The 27,220-nt window shown below is 44.1% G+C and overlaps 1 long non-coding RNA gene across 12 annotated transcripts in view; it reads right to left on the bottom strand.

The window, feature by feature from the left end:
* Nucleotides 1-673: 673 nt before the first annotated feature.
* The window catches only part of LOC140613934 (uncharacterized), a 31,477-nt gene continuing 4,930 nt past the window's right edge, over nt 674-27,220 (bottom strand). For 4 of the 12 annotated variants that reach the window (XR_012014860.1, XR_012014865.1, XR_012014863.1 and 1 more), the window contains 6 exons: nt 12,746-12,899; nt 12,173-12,308; nt 11,528-11,653; nt 2,900-4,179; nt 2,471-2,614; nt 674-1,237 (listed from right to left, as the gene is read on the bottom strand). This is a non-coding gene — a long non-coding RNA (uncharacterized lncRNA). Of the gene's footprint in view, nt 1,238-2,470; nt 2,615-2,899; nt 4,180-11,527; nt 11,654-11,679; nt 11,773-12,172; nt 12,309-12,745; nt 12,900-18,513; nt 18,862-27,220 lie in introns of all 12 variants that reach the window. The other 8 variants (XR_012014858.1, XR_012014866.1, XR_012014861.1 and 5 more) reach the window with 8 other exon arrangements.

Here is a 27,220-nt window from a genome sequence, read left to right as displayed (position 1 = left end):
TTGAGAGCTGGGTTTTGACTGAGGAGTAGTGGTGTATTATGTTGGAATCCATGGCTCTGCCCGAGGTGGAAGGAATCTGGGGATCTGTGTGGGATCTGTACTGGGCAGAAAGGGGAGTAGTGGAAGGGGCAGGAGGGTGCCCTGTGGACTGGTATCCTCAGCTCTTCAGATTGGGGCAGAGAGGAGGAGAAAGGAGCGGGCTTCTCTTCCTGGGGCCTGCCCCCCCCCAACAGATGGACAGTCACTGTCCTCCTGCCCCCGCCCCCCCATACATGTGTCCACCTGCCAACTGTTACCTCCATCTGTCCTCAGGGAGGAATGCTGGGACTGTGGAACGGCCCAGGGGCTGGGGGCAGCTGGTCCAGCACGCAAGTAGCCCTGGGTTCCTGTTCACTGAGCAAGAATGGCCCTGCCAATGGGTTCCCCAGCCCTACAGCCCAGCTGGGGCTGTGCAGGAGCTGTGGGATGCCCGAATGTGGTCTGGTGCCTGTTCTGCCGCCCACAGACAGCACACCCACCCCATCCAGACAAGGGCCTTCAATCGCCTTCTGACCTCAGCAGTAGCCTTCCACCTTTGGGACCCACCACACCTGGTTACCTCTCCCAGACCTCACTTGAGGAAACCCAACAAGGGGGGAAAGGGCAGGTTTTTTAGAGTCTGAATCACAACAGATTTTTTTTTCTTTTTCTTAAGATTTTATTTATTCATTCATGAGACACACACACACACATACACAGAGGTAGAGACATAGGCAGAGGGAGAAGCAGGCTCCCCACGGAGAGCCCGTTGCGGGATTCGATCCCAGGACCCCGGGATCACCCCCTGAGCCAAAGGCAAATGCTCAACAACCATAGACGCTCAACTACTAAGCCACCCAGGTGCCCTGACAACAGATTTCTAAGCAAAGCAGGTCCGTCAATACATTTTAAATTTCAAGAACCACCACCTAAGGGGACTGCTTGATCATGACAAAGCTCCTTTTGCTGGTTTTAAGTTTTTAGCCGATGCACATGGTTGATAGAATGTCAAGGAGTGCAGAAGAGCTTGAAAGGGAAGGCCCAGACACCCTTCCACCGGTTCCCAGTGAGGCCATTCTGAACTCTTCCGGATACTTTTGCTGGTGGCTCATCCCACATCTTCAGACAGTATGATGCTCTTCTCTATATTTAGTTGTGGAGTGTGTCCTGCCAGTCTTCGGATTGCTCTATGGTTCACTTACTTGGGTGTGAGTGATCACTAGGTGTAAACATGGGACAAGGTGAGCTCACTCTGCCATCTTCCCAAGCCTCCTCCAAGACAACATGACTTTAACTTGCTTTCTAGGCTTACCAATCTTAGGCATTATCTGTTACCTTCCTAATTAACCTGAATTCAAATAATCACATGCATTCCTCATTTGGATGTCTTTGTAAGTACTACCTTTATTTGTCGACTCTTAGGCTCACCAGCCCTCCGCAGTGTATTTTGACTCTCCGTTTGTCAGACGAAGATATTAATTTCTCCCCCTCCTATTCCTTCCTCTTAACCCTGGTCAGGTTTACTTTATGTTTTCAGGACTGATGTTCTACTGCCCAACTACAAATAAGGTTTCTGTTCTTTGTTTACAGGCTGAATCTAAAAATTGAAAATCAGGAGACAGTGTTTACATGATTATGACTAGGCAAATATTGAGGGTGGCTCAGCCAATTATGAGAACCTACTATAAGTGCACTGTCTTTCTTGGAAGTTGTTTGGGAATTTCTATTTGTTTTTCCTTTCTTTGTCTTATTTGTCTAACTCATGTTCCAGTTTACCTTCAAACTTCCCGTCATATCAGATATTCTAACAAGCAGAGAAATATACCAAAAGTATTTAATCACCCACCAACCTAATTGAATTCAGTGTGTGGGGATGATTCATACAGAGAGCAATCAAAATGGACTAAGCACTAGCCATAGAAGCACAGGGCGGTCCTTGAAGCCCCCTGCTGTGCCAAGCATTAACTCTTCAGGCTCTGGACTGTGGTGAGGTCCAGAGGACCCAACTGGGCAGTGGAAGAAGGGTGGCTCACGTTAACATTTCAGAAGTACTTCAACTGGCACATCCTGGCTAAACATCAGGCCTGCTAACAAGTCATTTGCCTCCGAGTCATTCATCCATTAGTTTCATCTAACTGAGCTGCTTTCCGGACCTGCTGCCCATCAGCCATTCTGGACCTTGTCCACCCTGCTGTGCTGTGCTGTCCCCTCTGGCCTGGATCCCACGTGTCCTTACTTGCTTCACCCCCTTGTTTTACTAAATATAATACCCAGTTTTGCCATTGGATCTTAAATTCAGGGGATGGTATTAACCATATTTAACCACCAATGAATTTAAAATGCCTAGTCGCTTGACATCTTGTTACAAAGTCACACAAAGACCCTGATATTTGAAAATCTCACTTTTGTAAAAATTAGCATCGGTGGACATACTGTAGTTGAAGTAACACACCTGCAATTGCTTGAAAGCCAGCAAATGAGAGTGGGGGCTTCTGAGGTCCATTCCCAGTGTAGGACTCCCATTGTCCTCCCAGGATGCCTCATGGGCCGGGAGCAAGGCAGGATTGTCCGATCCGTCAGCTGCCTCATGATCAATCTAGAGATAATTAATTAATTATTATTTAATTAAAAATTAAATGCAAATGGAAGCTCTAAAATTGTCCTCCTGCATTCCAGCGGATCATCTGGCACACACCCTGAGGCGCCCAGCTCCTGCTTTGGGCACCACTGCTCTGTGCAACAAGCATTGGGGGGCCTCAGTCTTTCCATGGAAGTCAAATAGGAAAATACCCACCACCAGAATCTATAATGCTGCTGGTGCTGCCAAGGGAGACTGCACTCAGGGACCCGTTTTGGATTTAGCATCCTGTACTTCACCCACCTGAGTGCTCACACCTGTGCCACTCCATGCGCATGATCCTTTTCAACAACCAGCATAGGTATTGTCATAATCACGCCCCTTTAGCAGATGAGGCTACTGAGGCTCCGAGAGGCTAAGGCACTTTGAAGGCAGGGGAGGTGGGGGGGGGGTGGAACAAACAAACAAACAAACAAACAAAAAGAAACTTTGAAGGCGTTTGATTGGGATTGCGATCTTGTAAACTTGGGCAAGGCATCTCCCTTCTCAGAACCTCTCAAAGACGTAAAGATAAGATGAAATTAAGCCTGGAAAGCATCTGCAGAGGTAATGGGGGGTGATTCTCTTTGCTGCTCCAGCCAGGAGTTGCAGAGGGGATAGTGTTGATGTTATCCATCAAGTTCTGCTTGGTAGGCTACGGTGCTGTGACATATGGAAGGAAGAGTTCAATAGCACATTTTGGAGCTTGTAATGTTTAGAGTGACCAACATAATCAGTGAAGGGCTGCGGCCTGCCCCAGCTCGGAGGGAGCAGGGCTCCCAGCCCCTTAGAGCTCCCCTCCTCGGCGCGGCCCTACAGCCCTTTGCCTTCCCCCGCCTGCCCCCTGGTGGTGAAGGTGGGCGCCGCAGGCTCGGCCTCCCCCCAGCTCCATCCAGGGGAGCCCGGCTCGCAGCTGCCTCGCGACACCATCTGGTGACAATTGCTAACACTGCAGAGCAAGAAAGGGATACCAGGAGCTGAGGAAATGATTGAAAAGGCCGTGCCCTGGACCTCACTCCCCTGCCCTATCACCCCCCCAACCCCCGTGCCATCTTGAGCGCATGGCTCCTTAATTTCCACATTGGCAAAAAGAGTAATGCACCTGCCTCAAAGAGGTTTTGCCATAAATAAGGCAGCTGGGGTAAGACACCTAGCCAAGAGACAAGGCTGCCTAAAATTTGGCTCCTCTCCTAATAAAATGAAAAATTACACCGCATGTTTAGATTATTACAAACCAGATCCTTGGTTTCATAGCAGAGTAAAGGGTCATAAGGTAGGCAGGTCAGTTCTGGAGGCAGGGAGGAAAGGGCAAAAAGGGAACTGGTAGGACAATGCAGGGCTTGGGCCACGGCTCAGGAGCGCAAACGTGGAGTCCAGGAGACACTGAAGACCCAGCCGATGACCTTGAGAAGCAACCTGTGCTGTGTCCTCAGGACGCAGAGGTGCGGAGGTCACAGGACAGAGCAGAGCAGGAGACTCGAACAACAGCAAATGTTCCAGTGGGGCGAGGAAGGATATGGACCAGGCCAGTCAAGGAGGGCTTCCTGGAGGAAAGGATATTTAGTTAGGGTAGGAGTGAGGAAGGGTAGGGGATAGGGTGCTGGCTCTAGATCAGGGAAGGGGAGAAAGAAAAAGCAGGAGCAAAGGGTCCAGGGGCTTTGTGAAGGAGACCAGCCAGAGAGAAGCAGGAACGAGAAGTCAGGCTAGGCCACCCTGGGACCAGGAGCTTCACCTGGACCCTGTGGGAATGGGAGAAGCCGTGAAAATATTTGAACACAGACTGACATAGGCAGATGCTGGGCACGAACTTGGCCTCTCTGTGCAAGGTGAATGGCAAGAACAATTAGATGGGTCAATGCACAGCGTTCAAAGTGACAGTCCCTGAAACTGGCATTGTTCGGTGGGAACAGCTGTCTCCTGGCACCAGCACTTCTCAGCAGGCTCTGCTGGGCCTACTGCTGGGTGCGGTTCTTTCATACTCAGCCAGACCCCCATGCAGGGCTGCAGCTGCCTCATCAGGCTCCCCCTCCCTGTCGGAGGGGGGGGTTGGCTGGGGGGGGACAGGGCAGGGGCGAGTGGCAGCTCCTATCTCTGAGAGCCAGCAGGGCTTGATGCAGCGCCAATCCTGGACCCGCTGAGCCACAGAATTACCCGGGAATCCAGGGCATCTGTGAAAAAACAAACTCCCCGACTCCAGCCCAGAGCAGCTGAGGGAGAATCTTTGGGGTTTGGCTCTAGAGTCAGAATTTTAATTTTTCAAAAGATTTTACTTATTTGTTTGAGAGAGAGAGACCACGAGTGGGGGGAGGAGCCGAGGGAGAGGGAGAAGCAGACTCCATGCTGAGTGCGGAGCCCAACGCCGGGCTCGATCCTGTGACCCTGACACCAGACCCGAGTGGAAAGCAAGGGTCAGACCCTTAGCTGACTGAGCCACACAGGCACCCTTAGAATCAGGTTTTTTTTTTTTTTTTTTAAGATTTTATTTATTCATTCATGACAGACACAGAGAGAGGCAGAGACACAGGCAGAGGGAGAAGTAGGCTACATGCAGGGAGCCCGATGTGGGATTCGATCCCGGGTCTCCAGGATCACACCCCAGGCCGAAGGCAGCCGCTAAACCACTAAGCCACCAGGCGTCCCCAGAATCAGAATTTTTAATAGCTCTGCAGGTGATGGAGATACTTATCCAGGCTTAAAAGTGCTGGTGAGCAGGGAAAGAGCAGGGATTTGGAGTCAGACAGGCCCGGGGCACATCCCAGGCCTATTCCTTTTTGGCTGTGCTGCCCTGGGCCAGTCACTTTACCTCTGTGATTCCCAGTGTCTGGCCTATAAAATAGGCATGAAAAATTTTCCCCAAAGGTTAGTGGAGGCTCTGAGCACAGTGCCAGGCACACAGCAAAAGGGGAAAGGGGGAGGTAAGGGTACCTGGGGGCTGGATGGAGGGAGAAAGAGCCCTGAAGGGGCGTGAGGCCCCAGGGACAAGACCTGTCTGCCCCGCTGTTTCTTCCAGGGCCAGCCAGCTGGGATGGTGTCACGGGCAAGGGAAGACTCAGGTCAAATCTCAACATTTGCTTTTTGGAACTGCTGCAGCAGTGCCTTCCTGGGGACTTCCCTTTTCCCCCAAAGCCACTTCCAGCCACTTCTTGGGAAAACTGAGTTATCAACTCATAGTCTGTGTGTGTGGCTCAGGTAAGGACAATCAGGGCCCTCAGGCGTCCCTGGGCTTAGTCTTCCAGCTACTAAGCACCTGCTGTGTGCCTGGCACTGTGCTCAGAGCCCCCACCATCCTGCCCTGAGGCACACAGGACAGTGGCCTAGACACACAGCCATGCTCTGTTTTTTCTTCCCTTAAAGAAGTCCAGGTGGGCATCCAGGACACATGTTGAGGCTCTCTCAAACTATCCAAGATCCAGACTGCTCCCATCTTTTTGCTCCACTACATGTGACTGCCATCCTTAAAATGACCTCATGATCCAGGATGGCAGCGGAGTTAGGCATTACAGCTCCTTCCAGTCAGTGGAGAGGAGGAAGGGGGAAAAGCAACATGGGATGTGACTCTGAGTCAAGTGACCTTCTTTTTAAGTCTTCCTCTCAGAAGTTCTCCATGACATGTTCACATCTCCTCGCCAGAACCAAGTCACGTGGCCACAGCCACTTGCAAGGGAGGTTGGGCGGGACCTTCTTTATTGTGCAGCCATGTACCCAGTTAAACATTGGGGATCTGCTACTATGGAAAGAGAGGAGAATGGATTCCAGGAGGCACATTGGCAGTCCCTGTTATAATCACCACCCCAAATGCCCAGAACTTTCCAGGGAGAGGTGAGCCTTAAGAAACAATGGTTACTGACTGCAACCTTGCTCAGAGAAAGTACAGAGAGTGAGAAGGTGCCTGAAGACAGAGCCTTGCAGAGGGACCATTTCAGGGACAGGTGCAGAGGAGCATGAGGAAGAGCTTGAGGAGGAGCAGCTGGGGAGGCAGGAGGGCCCTCAGCGGAGCTGGCCCAGCGGAGGAGGAGGAGAAGGCGGGCTGGAGAGGAAGAGGGGCACGTTCACAGCGTGAAACCCAAGGCAGACCTAGAGAAGCAGTTGCTTCAGAGCAGAAGCTGGCTGTCACTACAAAGCAGTCACTCGAGATGGCAGAGATGGCAACGGAGCAGGTCTCACTAGGGTGGCACCAGAGGAAGCCAGCTGGAAGAGTTGGAACTGAGAATGCCTACACCGGGAGCATGGACGACTTTCCCACATCTTGGTGGCAAATGAGAGGAAAAGGTAGGGCAGTAGTTGGAGAAGGAGGAAGAGATCTGAAGAGGATTTTGAGGGGTTTTCTTTTCCTTCCCTTAAGGATGGAAAGGGAATTGAGAGTATTTAAATACAGATGGGAAGAAGCCAGTGGAGAAAGCAGTTAAAACCTAGAGAAAGAGGAGAAAAGTAGAAGAGTGAGGCCCCAAGAAGGCAGGAGGGGAAAATTCTAGACTCTGTGGTTTGCTTCTCAGAAAGAGGGATCTCTCCCCTGGAAACTGGGTGCAGGGGCAGACCTAGGGCAGGGGGATAAGGACACGGATGTTACAGAGAAAAGAATGGTTTTGTGTTGTGGTTGTTTGTTCTTTTAAAGATTTTTAAAATTTATTTATTCATGAGAGACACAGAGAGAGAAGCAGAGACAGGCAGAGGGAGAAGCAGGCTCCATGCAGGGAGCCCGATGTGGGACTTGATCCCGGGGGCCCCAGGACCACCCCCTGGGCTGAAGGTGGTGCTCAGCCCCTGAGCCACTCAGGCATCCCCCCAAAACCCTCTTTTGTTAAGTTAACATATATAAACCTTCACTTCAGGCTATTCTGTGTTTTTCCCATTACTGGGAGCTCCCCTTGCATGGGTGAAAATGAGCCTTGCCTTTTCTTCTGTTAACTCACAGGCCCCCAAGCACTGGCCAGAAGGCTGGAAGAGGGAGGGTTTTCCTCCCTATGTTGTGCACAGGCCTGGAGGCAGCAGCAGGGCGGGAGGGGGTGGGGGTAAGGCCGGGAGGCCCCCTGAGGCAGGCACTGGGGACCAGAGCCATCCAGGTGGGGGGAGGAGCCCCAGGAACGTGCACACACTCTTGGGGAGAATGTGGGGAGGGGGCAGGCTGCATGTGGTCCCCCTCGGACACTTGAGGAGGTGCTGGCAGGATGCTGAAAGAGCCCCTCTGGGAAGTGGGGGCAAAGCTACCAGCGGAGTGAGGGGCGCAGGACTGGAGTCCGCAGAGAGGCTTGCAAAGGACTGCTGTGGGCGCTCGGGAAAGAATTCCTGCTGGCACTGAGGCCCTCGCTGAGGTGGAGCCCAGAGACCTAAGGTGTCTGCCCTCCCGAGACCTCAGATGTTCTCCGGCAGCTCTAGGCCCCGTGGAGGCGGCACACAGGAGCAGACAACCGGATTCCTCAGGAACTGGGGAGTTGGGGGTGGGATAAGGTAGCTTGACAGAGGGGCAAGGAGGTTGAAGTCACCGCAAGAGGGTGGAAAGCTTGGCACAAAGAGCAGTGGAGCCTGGAGGGGTTGCCGGGGAGAAGCCCAAGTCACATCAAATGCTTCCAGGTCTCATGAGGAGGTGCAGTGAGAGTGCGGGAGGGAGAGCCAGACAGACAAGGACTGTGTCTAGAGTGGACAACGTGGGGATTCCAGATGCTGATGGGCAGGGCCCTGTGGCTCTGTGAGGGAGAGGTCCGGATTGTGGCTGTAGGAACCAGAAGCTCAGGGACAAGACGGGGGAAGATTCTGGAAACACGGCTGTCTCCCATCCTAGAGGCCAGGACACCAGATGGGTCAGGCCTGGAGGCACTGGAGTGGGCAGGGGGTGAGGAGGAGGGCAGTGAGAGAGGGAGGTGCTTGGGAGGGTAACACAGGTCAGCTCTGAGCTGGGGAAGAGGGTGACATGGTTATAGAGCAGAACCCCCAAGGGAGAGGAGGATTTCATGCCAGGCGGTTTGGGAGTGGCGTGGGGATTAGGGAGACCTGGGGTAAAAGGCACGAAAAGGGAGGCATCCCTGGGATTGAGTGGCGTCCTGGGGACCAGTGAAGGCAGATGGTGGAGGAGGCCTTTGGTAAGAGGGTTAAGGACAAAGGGGTCTTTTCCTGATGAAACAAGGCCTTGCAAGGGCTCATTTTGAGGGACTGGCTACTCCTCGCGGCCGAGGAACTGCCTGGCTGCTCTGTCCCTCTCTTAAGACACACATAGCTTGGCATCACTACAGTCTTCCCTGGGGAACTCTGAAGGGGCCTCCGGGTCCTCAACACAATTTTTCTGGGAAGTGGCCTCCAGTGGATTCAAGCAGGGGTGGACGCACTACAGGCCCAATCCGATCCTCCACCCGCTTTTGTAAATAAGGTTTGATTAGAACACAACTACCCCATTCATTTACTTATTGCCTGCAACTGCTTTCCCGCTACAAAGGCAGAGTGGCGGAGTTGTGACAGAGACGATCCAGCCCAGAAAGCCTAAAGTGTGTACTATCAGGGCCCCAGCTCTCCCCGATTTTGCTCTCCTGCTCAAGACTAGCTACATTCTTTATATTTTTCCCTATCTGTTTTGCTTTTTTGATGTTAAAAAAATTATGACTTGTAATACATTGCAAAAAAGTGCACTACTTTCCCATGTACAGCCAAGGAATTTTTACATATTAATATACTCATGTAGCCACCACCCAGATCATGGTAAAGTATAAACTCAGCCCCCAGAAGATTCTGCCCCCTTTCATTCAATGTCTCTACTCTGAGGTCACCTCCACTATTAGTTTGTCTTTTCTTAAACTACATATGAATGAAATGACACAGCATGTAGCCTTTTGTGCCTGACTTCTTTAATCCAACGTATGTTTGTGAGATTCATCCACTGTTGCTGCATGCACCAGTACTTATTCCTCTTTATTGCTGTGTAGTATTCCATTGTATGGCTATCCACAGTTTTAGGGGAGGCTTTTTGTTCTTTTTTTTTCATTTTTTTAAAGATTTTATTTATTTATTCATGAGAGAGAGAGAGAGAGAGAGAGAGAATGGCAGAGACACAGGCCGAGGGAGAAGCAGGCTCCATGCAGGGAGCCCAACGCAAGACTCGATCCTGGGACTCCAGGATCATGCCCTGGGCCGAAGGCAGGTGCTAAACTGCTGAGCCACCCAGGGATCCCCCCTGCCTTTTTTTAAAGAATTTGTTTATTTATTCATGAGAGACACAGAGAGAGAGAGGCAGAGACACAGGTTTTTTTCATTTTTATTTTTTTATTTTGTTTGACTTTTTTTTAACCTACAGAATTTTTTTCTTCCAAATTTTTACTTAAATTGTAGCTAGTTAACATTGAGTGTAATATTGGTTTCAGGAGTAGAATTTAGTGATTCCTAACTCACACACAACACACGATGCTCATCACGACAGGTGCCCTCCTCAGTGCCCATCACTCATCTAGCGTATCCTCCACCTGCGTCCCCTCCAGCAACCCTCTGTTTGTTCTCTATATTTAGAGTCTCTTATGGCTTCTTTCTCTCTCTCCTTTTTTTAATTTCCCCCCTTCCCATATGTTCATCTGTTTTCTTTCTTAAATTACACAAATGAGTGAAATCATGGTATTTACCTTTCTCTGACAACTTATTTTGGTTACCATAATACCCTCTAGCTCCATCCACATCCCTGCAGATGGTAAGATTTCATTCTTTTTGATGGCTGAGTAATATTCCATTATGCCTATATACACTACCTCTTCTTTATCCATTCACAGGCTCTTTCCATAATTTGGCTATTGTGGATAATGCTGCTATACACATCGAGATGCATATACCCCTTTGAATCTGTATTTTTGTATCTTTTGGGTAAATACCTAGTAGTGCAATTGCTGGATCATAGCATAGTTCTATCTTTAACTTTCTGAGGAACTTCCATACTGTTCTCCAGAGTGGCTGCACTATTTTGCACTCTCACCAACTGTGTAAAAGGGTTCCCCTTTCTCTGAATCCTCACCAACACCTGTTGTTTCCTATGCTGTTAATTTTAGCCAATCCATTCTTCTATTGATGCCCAGTTGCTGGGTTGTTTTTTGTTTTTTGTTTTTTTTTTTCAGTTTGGGGCTATAATGGAAAAGGTTATGATGAACATTCATGAATATACATCTTTTGCTAGATGTATGCATTTATTTCTCTTGAGTATATGCCTAGGCATGGAATTTCCAGATCATGGAGCAGGTGTTTATCTTAAGTAAATATTCCCAGACAGTTTTCCAAAACTGAATCTGTTTATACTGATCTACAGACTGCATTTAAACAGCACAAAAGCCTTAGCTAATGGAGTGATGGCTCCTAAAAGTGAACTTTCAGATATTAGTGAGTAAATAAGGGAAATGCCAGACCCAAAAGTCCTAGAAATCACAGCATGAACATGGTCATGCCCAACTGGTACAAATAAGAATCAATTGAATGTCCTTAATGCCATACAAAATGGACGGTGCCTCTCTAGGCCACCAGAACCTGGAGAATCCAGGGTTTAGCGCCGCCTTCAGCCCAGGGTGTGATCCTGGAGGTCTGGGATCGAGTCCCACGTCAGGCTCCCTGCATGGAGCCTGCTTCTCGCTCTGTCTGTGTTCTACCTCTCTCTCTCTCTCTGTCTGTTATGAATAAATAAAATCTTTAAAAAGAAGAAGAAGTGTTTGAACTCAACTAGGATACATAAAGCAGAAGGCTAAGAAGTTAACCTCAGGGAACACATCAAAATTTTAGGGCAGAGGGAACAAAGTAGCAGGATCTAGAAAGAAATATTTCCTTTTTGAAAATAAGAATATACTCCTCAATCCTGCCAGCATGTAATACTATTCAACAGATTTGAATATTTATTTTAGAAGGCTTTGTGCTATTAGTATTTACCTTTCTCTGACAACTTACCTAGAAGACCTTCCCCATGACTTAGGTATCAGAAGGACTTTGCACCAGATTCTGAGATCTCTGATTGTCTACTCTGACTACAGCCATCCCAGAGAATTCTTTGAGGGAATCTCTTGGATTCTGCTTCTGCAAGACCAGAGAGCAACATTTACCTGGACATCGCCCAGCCAGTGTGAGATATGTGACTGCAGAAATGAGACCTCAGGGTAGTAGAGGAGATGGTGATTTAGGGATCGTACCCAACTCTGTGTGGAGAATGAAGATTAGACCATATGAGGACAGTGGCCATGGCTGCTTCATCTCTACTTTTCTATTGCGATGTTTGGCTCTGTCAGGTGCTCAACGAATATTTGTTGAATGGATGTATGATATGAGTGGATAGATAAATGAATGGGTGGGTGGATGAGTAGATGGATGGATGGATGGGGTGTGGATGGAGGGTAGGCAAGGTTTCAGTCACTTGTTTCCCGATATTGTTACGTCTGCTGCCCTCCCTCTCCCTCTCCCATAGCCCAAGCCAGCAGGACCCCTCTAAGAAAACACAGAGGTCTTATACTCACTCTCTCAAACTTCAGGGATTGTAATACAGATTTCTCTTCTAACCCTGAGGTTTGTGTTCACTTAACAAAAATATTGTAGGCGCACCTGGGTGGTTCAGTGGTTGAGCATCTGTCTTTGGCTCAGGACATGATCCTGGGGTCCTGGGATTGAGTCCTGCATCGGGTTCCCCACAGGGAGCCTGCTTCTTCCTCTGCCTATGTCTCTGCTTCTCTCTATGTGTCTTTCATTAATAAGTAAATAAATACAATCTTTTAAAAATATATTGTACATGTAGACTCAAATCTTACCAGATAAAAAGGTTGAGGGATTAATATATGTCAATATATAAAACTTCTATTATATTTAAGTGGCCTCTACTAAAACACAATACAGAGAGTACCATTCAAAAAAAGAAACTACCATCTTAATGGCAATTAAAACATCTTAGATTAGCAATAATGTGCCATATATAATTCATTCACATTAAAACATATTTTAAGGATCTTCCTTCTCTAAAATTAAAAAAAAAAAGTAGCGGTAGGAAGATTCCCACATGTCCACTTACCTTGCTGCAAATACCGTGCATCTAAGAAGCACTATTTTTCATCTCCATGCAAATATTTAAAACCTTTCTGACATTATGATCTGGGTCCCTAAGTCATAGCTGGAGTGACTCACCATTTGTCCTGCCTCCATTATAATGGCTCCTGAGTGTGGAAAAAGGACGTAGAAATCCAACCACATAGACCAGCATTTCAACTAGAGAGATGCAAAGTTGAGGAGGAATTCCTGTAATGGCTCCATCTACTTTACAAAGTTTCTGGGAGAATCCCTGGGGGAAAAAAATGGATGAGGAGCTCTTTGCAACTTTCCAGACTCTGTGTAGCTTTATGCAATTCATATTGTATGTACTAGAAGAAGATCTTTCCAGAGAGATCCATAGGTCAGATCACATCACTCACTTGCTCATAAGGCTCTGGCACCTTCTCTCACATGGCACATATAAGCAAGCCCTACCCACAGCCTGCAGGGCTATCTGTGATTCAACCCCACCAACTCTCTGAACTCAGCTCTTACAATGCTACCTCTACCTAGGGATTCAACTTGCCAAACTTGATCCTACATCAGGACGTTTGGACTTGCCATTCCCTCTGCCTGGAATGTTCTTCTTTCTGATATTCCCACTTCTTCAGTTCTCTGTTCAAATGTTTCTTCTGCACAGAGGACCTTTCTCCCCAACTCTATCTGAAATACCATCCATGGGGAGTTCATTTGGTAGAATGTGCGGCTCTTGAGCTCGGGGTTGTGAATTTGAGCCTCACACTGGGTGTAGAGATTACTTAAAAAAATTTTTTTTTAAATATTTTATTTACTTGAGAGAGAGCGTGACAGCACAAGCGGAGAAAGAGAAAGAAGCAGACTCTCTGCTGAGCGGGGAGATCCCCCAAACCCTGGGGTCATGACCCAAGCCCAAGGCAGACATCCAACCAACTGAGTCACTCAAGAGCCCCCTAAAAAATCTTTTAAAATACCACCCACCTCCTGTTCTATTCCCTCACCTGGATTTCTTTTTTTTTTCATGGCAATAATTTATTAATTTATTTATTTTCTATCTCCTCAACTAGGAAGGAACATCCTTAAAGGCAGAGAATTATCTGCCACGTGTCTGCATGGCACTTAGAACATTAGTAGGGTTTCAGTCAGAATGGTTAAAACTAACAAGTCAGGAAACAACAAATGTTGTCTAGGATGCAGAGAAAGGGGAACCATCTTACACTGCTAGTGGGAATGCAAGCTGGTATAACCACTCTGGAAAACAGTATGGAGGTTCTTCAAAAAGTTGAAAACAGAGCTACCATACGACCCACCAATTGTCCTACTAGTTATTTACCCAAAGGATACAGACATAGTGATCTGAAGGGGTATCTGCACCCCAATGTTTATAGCAGCAATGTCCACAACAGCCAAAATATGGAAGGAGCCCAGATGTCCACCAACAGATGAATGGATAAAGAAGATGTGGTATATATACATACACACATATAATGAGTATATATATATATATATAATGAGTATACATATATACGAGTAATACTCAGCCATCAAAAAGAAATTCTTACCATTTGCAATGATATGGATGGAAGTAGAGGGTTTTATGCTAAGTGAAATAAGTCAATCAGAGAAAGACAATTATCATACAATTTCACTCAAATGTGGAATTTAAGAACCAAAACAGAGGATCAGAGGGGAAGAGAGGGGAAAATAAAATAAGACAAAATCAGAGGGGGAGGAGCAAGATGGCGGAAGAGTAGGGTCTCCAAATCACCTGTCTCCACCAAATTACCTAGAAAACCTTACAATCATCCTGAAAATCTATGAATTCGGCCTGAGAATTAAAGAGAGAACACCTGGAATGCAACAGTGAGAAGAGTTTGCGCTTCTATCAAGGTCTTCTAAGCACAACATCTCCAAAGAAACGAGAGCTTTAAATGATACACTGGACCAGATGGATTTCACAGATATCTACAGAACTTTACATCCAAACTCAACTGAATACACATTCTTCTCAAGCGCACATGGAACTTTCTCCAGAATAGACCACATATTGGGTCACAAATCGGGTCTGAACCGATACCAAAAGATTGGGATTGTCCCCTGCATATTCTCAGACCATAATGCCTTGAAATTAGAACTAAATCACAACAAGAAGTTTGGAAGGACCTCAAACACGTGGAGGTTAAGGACCATCCTGCTAAAAGATAAAAGGGTCAACCAGGAAATTAAGGAAGAATTAAAAAGATTCATGGAAACTAATGAGATTGAAGATACAACCGTTCAAAATCTTTGGGATGCAGCAAAAGCAGTCCTAAGGGGGAAATATATCGCAATACAGGCATCCATTCAAAAACTGGAAAGAACTCAAATACAAAAGCTAACCTTACACATAAAGGAGCTAGAGAAAAAACAGCAAATAGATCCTACACCCAAGAGAAGAAGGGAGTTAATAAAGATTCGAGCAGAACTCAACGAAATCGAGACCAGAAGAACTGTGGAACAGATCAACAGAACCAGGAGTTTGTTCTTTGAAAGAATTAACAAGATAGATAAACCATTAGCCAGCCTTATTAAAAAGAAGAGAGAGAAGACTCAAATTAATAAAATCATGAATGAGAAAGGAGAGATCACTACCAACACCAAGGAAATACAAACGATTTTAAAAACATATTATGAACAGCTATACGCCAATAAATTAGGCAATCTAGAAGAAATGGACGCATTCCTGGAAAGCCACAAACTACCAAAACTGGAACAGGAAGAAATAGAAAACCTGAACAGGCCAATAACCAGGGAGGAAATTGAAGCAGTCATCAAAAACCTCCCAAGACACAAGAGTCCAGGGCCAGATGGCTTCCCAGGGGAATTTTATCAAACGTTTAAAGAAGAAACCATACCTATTCTCCTAAAGCTGTTTGGAAAGATAGAAAGAGATGGAGTACTTCCAAATTCGTTCTATGAGGCCAGCATCACCTTAATTCCAAAACCAGACAAAGACCCCACCAAAAAGGAGAATTACAGACCAATATCCCTGATGAACATGGATGCAAAAATTCTCAACAAGATACTGGCCAATAGGATCCAACAGTACATTAAAAAAATTATTCACCATGACCAAGTAGGATTTATCCCTGGGACACAAGGCTGGTTCAACACCCGTAAAACAATCAATGTGATTCATCATATCAGCAAGAGAAAAACCAAGAACCATATGATCCTCTCATTGGATGCAGAGAAAGCATTTGACAAAATACAGCATCCATTTCTGATCAAAACTCTTCAGAGTGTAGGAATAGAGGGAACATTCCTCAACATCTTAAAAGTCATCTACAAAAAGCCCACAGCAAATATCATTCTCAATGGGGAAGCACTGGGAGCCTTTCCCCTAAGATCAGGAACAAGACAGGGATGTCCACTGTCACCACTGCTATTCAACATAGTACTGGAAGTCCTAGCCTCAGCAATCAGACAACAAAAAGACATTAAAGGCATTCAAATTGGCAAAGAAGAAGTCAAACTCTCCCTCTTCGCCGATGACATGATACTCTACATAGAAAACCCAAAAGTCTCCACCCCAAGATTGCTAGAACTCATACAGCAATTCGGTAGCGTGGCAGGATACAAAATCAATGCCCAGAAGTCAGTGGCATTTCTATACACTAACAATGAGACTGAAGAAAGAGAAATTAAGGAGTCAATCCCATTTACAATTGCACCCAAAAGCATAAGATACCTAGGAATAAACCTAACCAAAGATGTAAAGGATCTATACCCTCAAAACTATAGAACACTTCTGAAAGAAATTGAGGAAGACACAAAGAAATGGAAAAATATTCCATGCTCATGGATTGGCAGAATTAATATTGTGAAAATGTCAATGTTACCCAGGGCAATATACACGTTTAATGCAATCCCTATCAAAATACCATGGACTTTCTTCAGAGAGTTAGAACAAATAATTTTAAGATTTGTGTGGAATCATAAAAGACCCCGAATAGCCAGGGGAATTTTAAAGAAGAAAACCATATCTGGGGGCATCACAATGCCAGATTTCAGGTTGTACTACAAAGCTCTGGTCATCAAGACAGTGTGGTACTGGCACAAAAACAGACACATAGATCAGTGGAACAGAATAGAGAATCCAGAAGTGGACCCTGAACTTTATGGGCAACTAATATTTGATAAAGGAGGAAAGACTATCCATTGGAAGAAAGACAGTCTCTTCAATAAATGGTGCTGGGAAAATTGGACATCCACATGTAGAAGAATGAAACTAGACCACTCTCTTTCACCATACACAAAGATAAACTCAAAATGGATGAAAGATCTAAATGTGAGACAAGATTCCATCAAAATCCTAGAGGAGAACACAGGAAACACCCTTTTTGAACTCGGCCATAGTAACTTCTTGCAAGATACATCCACGAAGGCAAAAGAAACAAAAGCAAAAATGAACTATTGGGACTTGATCAAGATAAGAAGCTTTTGCACAGCAAAGGATACAGTCAACAAAACTCAAAGACAACCTACAGAATGGGAGAAGATATTTGCAAATGACATATCAGATAAAGGGCTAGTTTCCAAGATCTATAAAGAACTTATCAAACTCAACACCAAAGAAACAAACAATCCAATCATGAAATGGGCAAAAGACATGAACAGAAATCTCACAGAGGAAGACATAGACATGGCCAACACGCACATGAGAAAATGCTCTGCATCACTTGCCATCAGGGAAATACAAATCAAAACCACAATGAGATACCACCTCACACCAGTGAGAATGGGGAAAATTAACAAGACAGGAAACAACCAATGTTGGAGAGGATGCGGAGAAAAGGGAACCCTCATACACTGTTGGTGGGAATGTGAACTGGGGCAGCCACTCTGGAAAACTGTGTGGAGGTTCCTCAAACAGTTAAAAATATACCTGCCCTACGACCCAGCAATTGCACTGTTGGGGATTTACCCCAAAGAGACAAATGCAATGAAACGCCGGGACACCTGCACCCCGATGTTTATAGCAGCAATGGCCACGATAGCCAAACTGTGGAAGGAGCCTCGGTGTCCAACGAAAGATGAATGGATAAAGAAGATGTGGTTTATGTATACGATGGAATATTACTCAGCTATTAGAAATGACAAATACCCACCATTTGCTTCAACGTGGATGGAACTGGAGGGTATTATGCTGAGTGAAGTAAGCCAGTCGGAGAAGGACAAACATTATATGTTCTCATTCATTTGGGGAATATAAATAATAGTGAAAGGGAATATAAGGGAAGGGAGAAGAAATGTGTGGGAAATATTAGAAAGGGAGACAGAACGTAAAGACTGCTAACTCTGGGAAACGAACTAGGGGTGGTAGAAGGGGAGGAGGGCGGGGGGTGGGAGTGAATGGGTGACGGGCACTGGGGGTTATTCTGTATGTTAGTAAATTGAACACCAATAAAAAATAAATTAAAAAAAAAAGACAAAATCAGAGAGGGAGACAAACTGTAAGAGACTCTTGACTATAGGAAACAAACTGAGGGTTGCTGGAGGGGAGGTGGAGGGAGATGGGATAACTGGGCAATGGACATTAAGCAGGGCACATGATGTAAGGAGCAGTGGGTGTTATATGCAGCTGATGAATAACTGAACTCTACCTCCGAAACTAATAATATACTATATGTTAATTAATTGAATTTAAATTCTGAAAAAAGAACATTAGCAGGTGTTTGTATTAGTTATCTATTGCTGCATACACAAGGTAATGGCTTAGAACAATATACATTTATTATCTCAGAGTTTGTGTGAATCAAGAATCCAGGCATGGCTTAGCTGAGTCCTCTGCTTCAGGACTTCTCACGAGGCTGCAATTAAGGATTTGGCTAGGGTTGGAGTCTTACCTGAATATCTGATTGGGGAAGAATCTACCTCCAAGCTCTTATGGTTATTGGGAAGATTCAGTTCCTTGGGGCTGTTAGACTTAGGGTCTCCGTTCCTTTCTGGCTGTTGGCTAGAGTCTGCCCTCTAGCTTGCCAGCGGGTCTCTAGACCCATTGCTTGCCAACAGATCTCTCCATAGCTTAGCTCACAATATGACACCTTGCTTCATCAAAACCAGCAAGGGAGGGCATCCCTGGTGGTGCAGGGGTTTAGCACCGCCCTGGATCGAGTCCCACGTCGGGCTCTCTGTGTGGAGCCTGATTCTCCCTCTGCCTGTGTCTCTGCCTCTCTCTCTCTCTCTCTGTGTCTCTATGAATAAATAAAAAAAATCTTTAAAAAAAAAAAACAGCAAGGGAGAGAGTCAGTTAACAAAACAAAAGTTACATTTTACGTAATGTAATCACGGAAGTGTCATTTGTCACCTTTACCATATTGGTTAAAAGTAACTCACAGTTCCTGCTCACATTCGAAGTAAGAGGGTTACACAAGGTTGTGAATACAAGGAGGTGGAGATCACTGGAGGCTAATTTAGATTCTATCCGCCTCATTACTTGCTCAATATACTTGATCTTAGCCCAAAGGCCAAGAAGTGATTATTACTTGCTCAATAAACACTGAATATTTTTAAACCAATGTCCAAAGTTGACACTGGGGAAGGAAAGCTGTAAGATTCAAGATTCTTGCAATTTATTTCTTGCACTACATAGAACTTCTGTGAAATTTACTTATTCTTTTTCCAACTTCCTTCTGATGTCCTGTGACCAGCCTAGTCTGTATGTCTGCATGAGCTGCCCCAGGCTTTGAGGATTCAGCTAAGAGAAGAGACCCGCACACAACCTAGACCCTTCAAGAATCTACAATCTGAAGATCACCATTCATAGAGCGTATTCCTTATCCACAGGGATCCCTGGAATTGGTGAGTTGCATCCTTATATATTACAAGCTGGAAGGAGTGTTCTTGAATGGGCACTTTGCATTTATGAGGTCTTATTGCTACCCAAGTTAATAATGCATCTAATAAAAAGAAAGAAAGAAATACATTGTTCAGTCAGGTAGATATTATTAATATGAATCCATTTTAAAAGGCCATTACTTCAGAGTCTTGATGTCTGGGATGCTGTTAAAGAAGATTTTTTTAAGAGTTGCTATGACAACAGCAAGAGCCCTGCTTCCTCTGAATTGATTGCAGATTTGTCCATATAGGACAGCTTATTGGGAATTCTCTTCTGTTTTCTTTGGCAAAAGCCCTGGCTTATTGTCCAGAGTGAGCAGAAGTCTCAAACCCATCAATATTCACTAATGAAGTCATCACCATTCATTAACAGAGACTTGATCAGCAGGCATTTATTGATCGCCAACCACGTGCAAGGCACTCTGGATGATTCAGAGACATTTGCTGTCTGACAAACTGACATGTCTACTGCATGACAAGTTCTAGTCCCTCGAGGCATCAGGAGTATGTGAGGGGAGTTCTGGGTGGTACAGACCCTGCCCAAGGACTTGGGACCTGTGCAAAAGACCCTGGTGAACAATTGTGATGTCATGATGTGTACACTGGACAGTTCTGACTTGTGAGGGGGTTCTTGGTCTGCGGGGTAGGGTTGTAGGGATGAGAGGCCTAAGGAAGGGGGTGAAAACCTACTCTGGGCCTTAATTTTATACAAACTCAAACACCAAATTGCTGGGTCATCTTGGGCATGTCACTGGACCTCTCTGGCCATTACTTTTCTCCCTTATAGGAAATAGGATAACATTTCTTCCTCTGAACACAAAGTGATCACATTGCAATCTGTTGCTTGTTAGACCATACATGTCCCCAGACAGGTCTTTGAAACTGCTCAGGCAGTGATGATTCAGTGTTATCTTGCTTCAGTGATGCCCAACACAGGGCTGGGCATGTCCTAGCACTCAATAAATGGATGAAAGAGAATTGGAGCCTTCTTGCAACCACTTCAGTCTTTGCCCACCCTTCCATCCTGCCACTGTGCTGGCCTGTCACTCTTTCAAAGGGGCTTGGGTTGGTACATCTTTGGTTCTCCAGGACAGCAGAGAGCACCTCAGTTGTCCCAGACCTGCTTCCCACCCCACCCCAGCGTATGGCTCAACTCAACTTTTCAGCTTCCTCTGAAACTTTCCACCTTCCTCTGCCTTTCTCTTTCTCTGTGAATAAAATCTTTAAAAATTTTTTTAAATTTATTTATTCATGAGAGACACAGAGAGAGAGAGAAAGAGAGAGAGAGAGAGAGAGGCAGAGACACAGGCAGAGGGAGAAGCAGGATCCATGCAGGGAGCCCGACGTGGGACTCGATCCCGAGTCTCTGGGATCATGCCCTGGGCCAAAGGTGACGCTAAACCGCTGAGCCACCCAGGCTGCCCTAAAATCTTTAAAAAAAAAAAAAATGTATAGCAGTAAAAGCCTATATTAGAAAATAAGGGAGGTCTGAAATCAATGATCTGAAAATTTTACATTTAGTAATCAGGTGGACAAAAGTGCAGAGTAAATAGAAGAAAGTGAATAATAAGTGTAAGAGCAGAAGTGAATGAAACAAAAAACCAAGAGTAAACCAACGAAATCAAAAGCTCATTTTTGAAGTGCTCAATAAAATTAATAAAATCTGGCAGAGAGAAAAAAGGTAGATAAAATACACAAACCACCAATAACAGGAATGAGAGAAGAGAAATCACTACAGATTCTACAGATATTAAAAAGATAAGGGTGAGGACACCTGGGTGACTCAGTGGTTAGGCACCTGCCTTGGCCTGGGGTGTGATCCTAGAGTCCCGGGATCAAGTCCCACATCAGGTTCCCTGTGTGGAGCCTGCTTCTCCCTCTGCCTGTGTCTCTGCCTCTCTCTCTTTGTGTGTGTCTCATGAATAAATAAATAAGATCTTTAAAAAAAAACAAAAAAGATAAGGGTGGGACAACCTGGGTGACTCAGTGGTTAAGCATCTGCCTTCAGCTCAGGGCGTGATCTCTGTCTGAGGATCAAGTCCCGCATCCGGGTCCCTGCAAGGAGCCTGCTTCTCCCTCTGCCTATATCTCTGTCTCTCTCTCTCTCTGTGTGTGTCTCTATGAATAAATAAGTAAAATCTTTAATAAAAAAAAAAAAAAAAAAGAGTTGAGAGGCCTGAGTGGAAAAATAGATGTTTAGGAGGCCTAAACATCTAGACAGCATTTTGAGCTATTGGGCTGGATGAAATCATCTAGGAAATGAATGGGAAAAAGAAGGCAGGATACCAGCACGGGGCCTTGGGGCTTCAACTCCCTCCCTAGAGGTCAGGGAACATAGGAAGAACTACAAGGGGACTGAGAAGGAGCATCCAGAGCGGATGGGGGAGGGGTGAGGTTGGTAGGGTTGGGGGGGTTGCGGGATGGTTGTGATGGTAGAAATCGGTAGAAAGTGGAGTCAATAGAAAAGGAAATATTGGGAACAACTTCATGCTAATATGTTTGACAACTTAGATGAAATTGACAAATTACTTCAAAGACACAATCTACCATCACTAGAAAAGAAATAGATATTTTGGACAATCATATCTATTTATGAAAGCAAATTCATTGTCAAAAATTCCCACAAAGGAAACTCCAGGTGTAGGTGGCTTTCATGGTGATATCCACCAAATATTTAAGGAAGGAAGAACACCTGTTCTACACAACATTTTCCAGAAACTAAAATAGGAATGGGCATTTCATAATTCATTCTATGAAGCCAGCATGGGTCTGACAGCAAAAACAGAGAATTACTTTACAAGAAAACTATAGATTAATATTTCTCATGAACAAAAAAAATATATATATATTACTCATGAACATAGATGCAAAAATTTTAAACAAAATTTTAGCAAATCAAATCCAGCAATGTATTAGAAGGATAATGTATCATGACCAAGTGGAATTCATCCCCTGAATCCAAGACTAGCTTAACATTTAAAAATAATGAGTATAATATACTATATTAACAGAGATAAGAGAAAAATTATTTATCTCAATGGACGGATAAAAAGTATCTGACAGACTCCAACAATACCATTGTTGATAAAACCTCTCAGCAAATTAGAAATAGAAAGGAATATCTTCACCCTGATAAAAGGGACCGAAAAGCTCACAGATAACATCATACTTAATGGTGAAAGACTCAAAGACCCTTTAAAATCATAAACATTCTCAGCACTCTTGTTTAGCATTTTACTAGAAGTTTAAATCAGTGCAGTAAGAAAGAGATAAAAGGCATCCAGTTGGAAAGGAAGAAGAACTCTTTATTCACACATGACATTAAGATTTTCCATAGAAAATCTTAAACGGATCTACCAAAAGCTACTAGAACTAATAAATGAGGTTAGCAAGTTCACAGGATACGAGAGCAATATACAAAAATCAATTGTATTTATATCAACTCTACTATTGATGAACAATTGGACTTTTTAAAAAAGATTTATTTATTTATTTATGATAGAGAGTCTCTCACAGGAGGGAGAAGCAGGCTCCATGCCAGGAGCCTGACGTGGGACTCGATCCCAGGACTCCAGGATTGCGCCCTGGGCCAAAGGCAGGCGCCAAACCGCTGAGCCATCCAGGGATCCCCACAATTGGACATTTTTAAAACAACTCCATTTATAGCAGCATTAAATATATGGGACCACTGGCGGTAAATTCAACAAAAACTGTGTATAACACCTATACGTTGAAAACAATAAAACATTGTCAGAGAAAGTAAGGAAGACCTAAATAAATATGGTGCACATGTTTCAGAAGACTTCATATTAAGTTCTTCAACCTCCTCAAAATGATCTATACATTTGATGTAATCCCAATAAAATTCCCAGCAAGTGTTTTGTAGAAATTCACAAGCTGATTCTAAAATTTATATGGAAATGGAAAAGATCTAAAACAAAACAATTCTGAAAAAGAAGAACAAAATCAGAGGATTGTGCTACCTAGTATTAAGACTCATTATAGGAATGTGAACTGGTACAGCCACTCTGGAAAACTGTGTGGAGGTTCCTCAAAGAGTTAAAAATAGATCTGCCTTATGACCCCGCAATTGCACTGTTGGGGATTTACCCCAAAGATACAGATGCAGTGAAACGCCGGGACACCTACACCCCAATGTTTATAGCAGCAATGGCCACAATAGCCAGACTGTGGAAGGAGCCTCGGTGTCCATCGAAAGATGAATGGATAAAGAAGATGTGGTTTATGTATACAATGGAATATTACTCAGCCATTAGAAATGACAAATACCCACTATTTGCTTCGATGTGGAGGGACCTGGAGGGTATTGTGTTGAGTGAAATAAGTCAATCGGAAAAGGACAAACATTATATGGTCTCATTCATTTGGGGAATATAAAAATTAGTGAAAGAGAATAAAGGGAAAAGAGAGAAAATGAGTGAAAATATCAGTGAGGGTGACAAAACATGAGAGACACCTAACTCTGGGAAATGAACAAGGGGTAGTGGAAGGGGAAGTGGGTGGGGTGACTGGGTGATGGGCACTGAGGGGGGGCACTTGGCGGGATGAGCATTGGGTGTTATGCTATATGTTGGCAAATTGAACTCCAATAAAAAAAAAAAAGCTTAGTAACAAAATCAATCAATATAAAAATAAAATAAAATAAATACAACTCATTATAAAGCTATTATATAAGTAAAATCTTGGAAAAAAGAAAGAAGAAAGAAAGAAAGAAAGAAAGAAAGAAAGAAAGAAAGAAAGAAAGAAAGAAAGAAAGAAAGAGGGATCCCTGGGTGGCGCAGTGGTTTAGCGCCTGCCTTTGGCCCAGGGCGCGATCCTGGAGACCCGGGATCGAATCCCATGTCGGGCTCCCGGTGCATGGAGCCTGCTTCTCCCTCTGCCTGTGTCTCTGCCTCTCTCTCTCTCTCTGTGACTATCATAAATAAATAAAAATTAAAAAAAAAAATTAAAAAAAAAAAAAAGAAAGAAAGAAAGAAAGAAAGAAAAGAAAGAAGAAAGAAAGAAAGAAAGAAAAAGGAAGGAAGGAAGGAAGGAAGGAAGGAAGGAAGGAAGGAAGGAAGGAAGAAAGAAAGAAAGAACGAGCAGCCTGGGTGGCTCAGCGGTTTAGCACCACCTTCATCCCAGGGTGTGATCTTGGAGACCCCAGATTGAGTCCCACGTCAGGCTCCCTGCATGGAGCCTGCTTCTCCCTCTGCCTGTGTCTCTGCCTTTCTCTCTCTCTGGGTGTCTCTCATGAATAAATAAGTAAAATCTTAAAAAAAAAAAAAAAAACTCCTATAATAAAGACTGTGTGGTACTGCCATAAAGATAGATATACAAAATAATGGAACAGAGTATAGAGGTCACAAATAGACAAACATGTATAAAACAATTGATTTTCAACAAAGGTGCCCAGGCAAATCAATAGGGAAAGGATAATGGTTACACATGATGACAATACAATTGGAAATCATATGCAAATTTCAACCTCCACTCTGACCTCACACTCTCTACAAAAATTAACTTGAAATGGATCATAGACCTAAATGTAAGAGGTAAAACTTCTGAAGAAGTTAGGAGAAAATCCTACTGGCACTGGGTTTGGCAAAGATTTCTTAAAGAGAACACAAAAATCAAGAACTAAGAAGTAAAAAATCAACAAATTAAGCTTCATCAAAATAAAAAAATGTTGCCTTTAAAAAACATTGTTATGAAAATTAAAATGCAAACAATAGGCTTGGAAAAAAAATAGGCTTGGAGAAATTGTTTGCAAAATGTATGTCTGACGAAGACTTGTGTCTAAAATACATAAAGAACAATCATGACCCAATAATAAGACAAACAGCCCAATTAAATAAGTTAAAGGTTGAACAGACACTTCACCAAGGAAGATATACAAATGGCATATAAGTACATGAAAAGATGCTCAACATCTTTAAACACTGGTGAAATGCAAATTTAAACCACAGTGAGATACTACTATAGACCCACCAGAATGGCTAAAATTTCAAGTACTGATCATATGTAGCAAGCGTTGGTAAGAATATGGAGCAGCAGGAATTTTGATATACTGCTGGAGAATGTAAAATGATATAAACACTGTAGAAAACAATTTGGCAGTTTCTTTAAAAGTTAAACATGGGGGCACCTGGCTAGCTCAGTTAGTAGAGCATGGGACTTGTGATCTCAGGGTTGTAAGTTCAAGTTCCATGTTGGGTGCAGAGATTACTTAAAAAAAAAAAAAAAAGTTAAACATATGCCTACCATATGACCCAGCCACACCATATCTAGACAGTTACCTAAAATCAAAGAAAAAAAAAAAAAAAAAAGGAAACATGTGCCCACTAATACAAGTACCAATACAAAAAAATGTGTGCCCACTAATACAAGTACCAATACTTGTCCCCAAATGTTTATAGCAGGTTTATTTGTAATAGCCCAAACTGGGAACAATGCAAATGTCCATTGGAAGGTGAATTGATAAACAAATTGTGGTATATCTTTAAAAGGGAATAACATTCAACAAGAAAAAGAACGAATTTTTAATACACACATTAGGACAGCCCTGGTGGCACAGGGGTTTAACGCCGCCGGCAGCCCAGGGCATGATCCTGGAGACCTTGGATCAAGTCCCACGTCAGGCTCTCTGTATGATGCCTGCTTCTCCCTCTGCCTGTGTCTCTGCCTCTCTCTCTGTCTCTATGAATAAGTAAATAAAATCTTTTAAAAAAAATACACACATTAGAATGGCTGAATGTCAAAATAATTATGCTAAGTAAGTGAAAAAAGCCAGCAACAAAACAAAAAGCATGCATTCTGTATGGTTTAATTTACGTCAAATTCTAGAAAGCGCAAACTACTCTCTACTGATAGAAAGCAGATGTGTGATTTGGACGATGGCAATGATGGGGAGAACCACAGTGGGCAAATGCGGGGAATATTTAAACAGGGTATGATTAACAAGAGCTGGAAAAGGTAGATGTAGGGATGAGGGAGAGAGGGATGCCTCCCAAGCTCTAGTTTTCACACTAGGGAAAGTGGCTGATGTGTTATTCCCTAGACAGGAAACACCAGGTTGAACATCAGACAAAGTTTTCCCTTTTAACATGGTGGAGTTTGTAGGACACCTAGGTGGCTCAGTGGTTGAGCATCTGCCTTCAGCTCAGGGCGTGATTCCTGAGTCCCGGGATGGAGTCCCACATCAGGCTCCCTGTGAGGAGCCTGCTTCTCCCTCTCTGTGTGTCTCTCATGAATAAATGAATAAAATCTTTAAAAAAAAAAAAAAACATGGTGGAGTTTGTGGAGATTCAGGTGGAATCACTGAACAAATATTGGATGTTCTTGTCTGTTGCTCAGCAGAGAATCCTGGGCTGGAGGCAAAGAATCTCAGAACCCAAGTCAACTCAGCCAGTGTTAAAAAATATAAGTAACCTGAGTACGTTGAGAGAGAGTATGGGTGACCCCAACTGGCTTTGGAATGCAATTTCCAAAAAAAAAAAAAAAATCAAACTGAAGATAAACTTTTTCATCTCCTCTCTAAATAATATTGAGATGTCTTGTTTTCTTTTCATCAGTGCTTTAAGACATATCTATGGAGCAAAATAAAACAAAACAAAAAAACAACCCACCTTAGTTCAGTGAAAAGGACCCTGAAATGTTCAGGAAGCCTTGATTCTAGTTCCAGATCTCCCCTTTTCTCACCATGATTTTGGACAA

The sequence above is a fragment of the Canis lupus genome, chromosome 22 (assembly GCF_048164855.1).
Source record: "Canis lupus baileyi chromosome 22, mCanLup2.hap1, whole genome shotgun sequence".
NCBI classification, from domain to species: domain Eukaryota; kingdom Metazoa; phylum Chordata; class Mammalia; order Carnivora; family Canidae; genus Canis; species Canis lupus.
The sequence above is the reverse complement of the archived record's forward strand: the minus strand, read 5'-3'. Positions and strand labels throughout refer to the sequence as shown.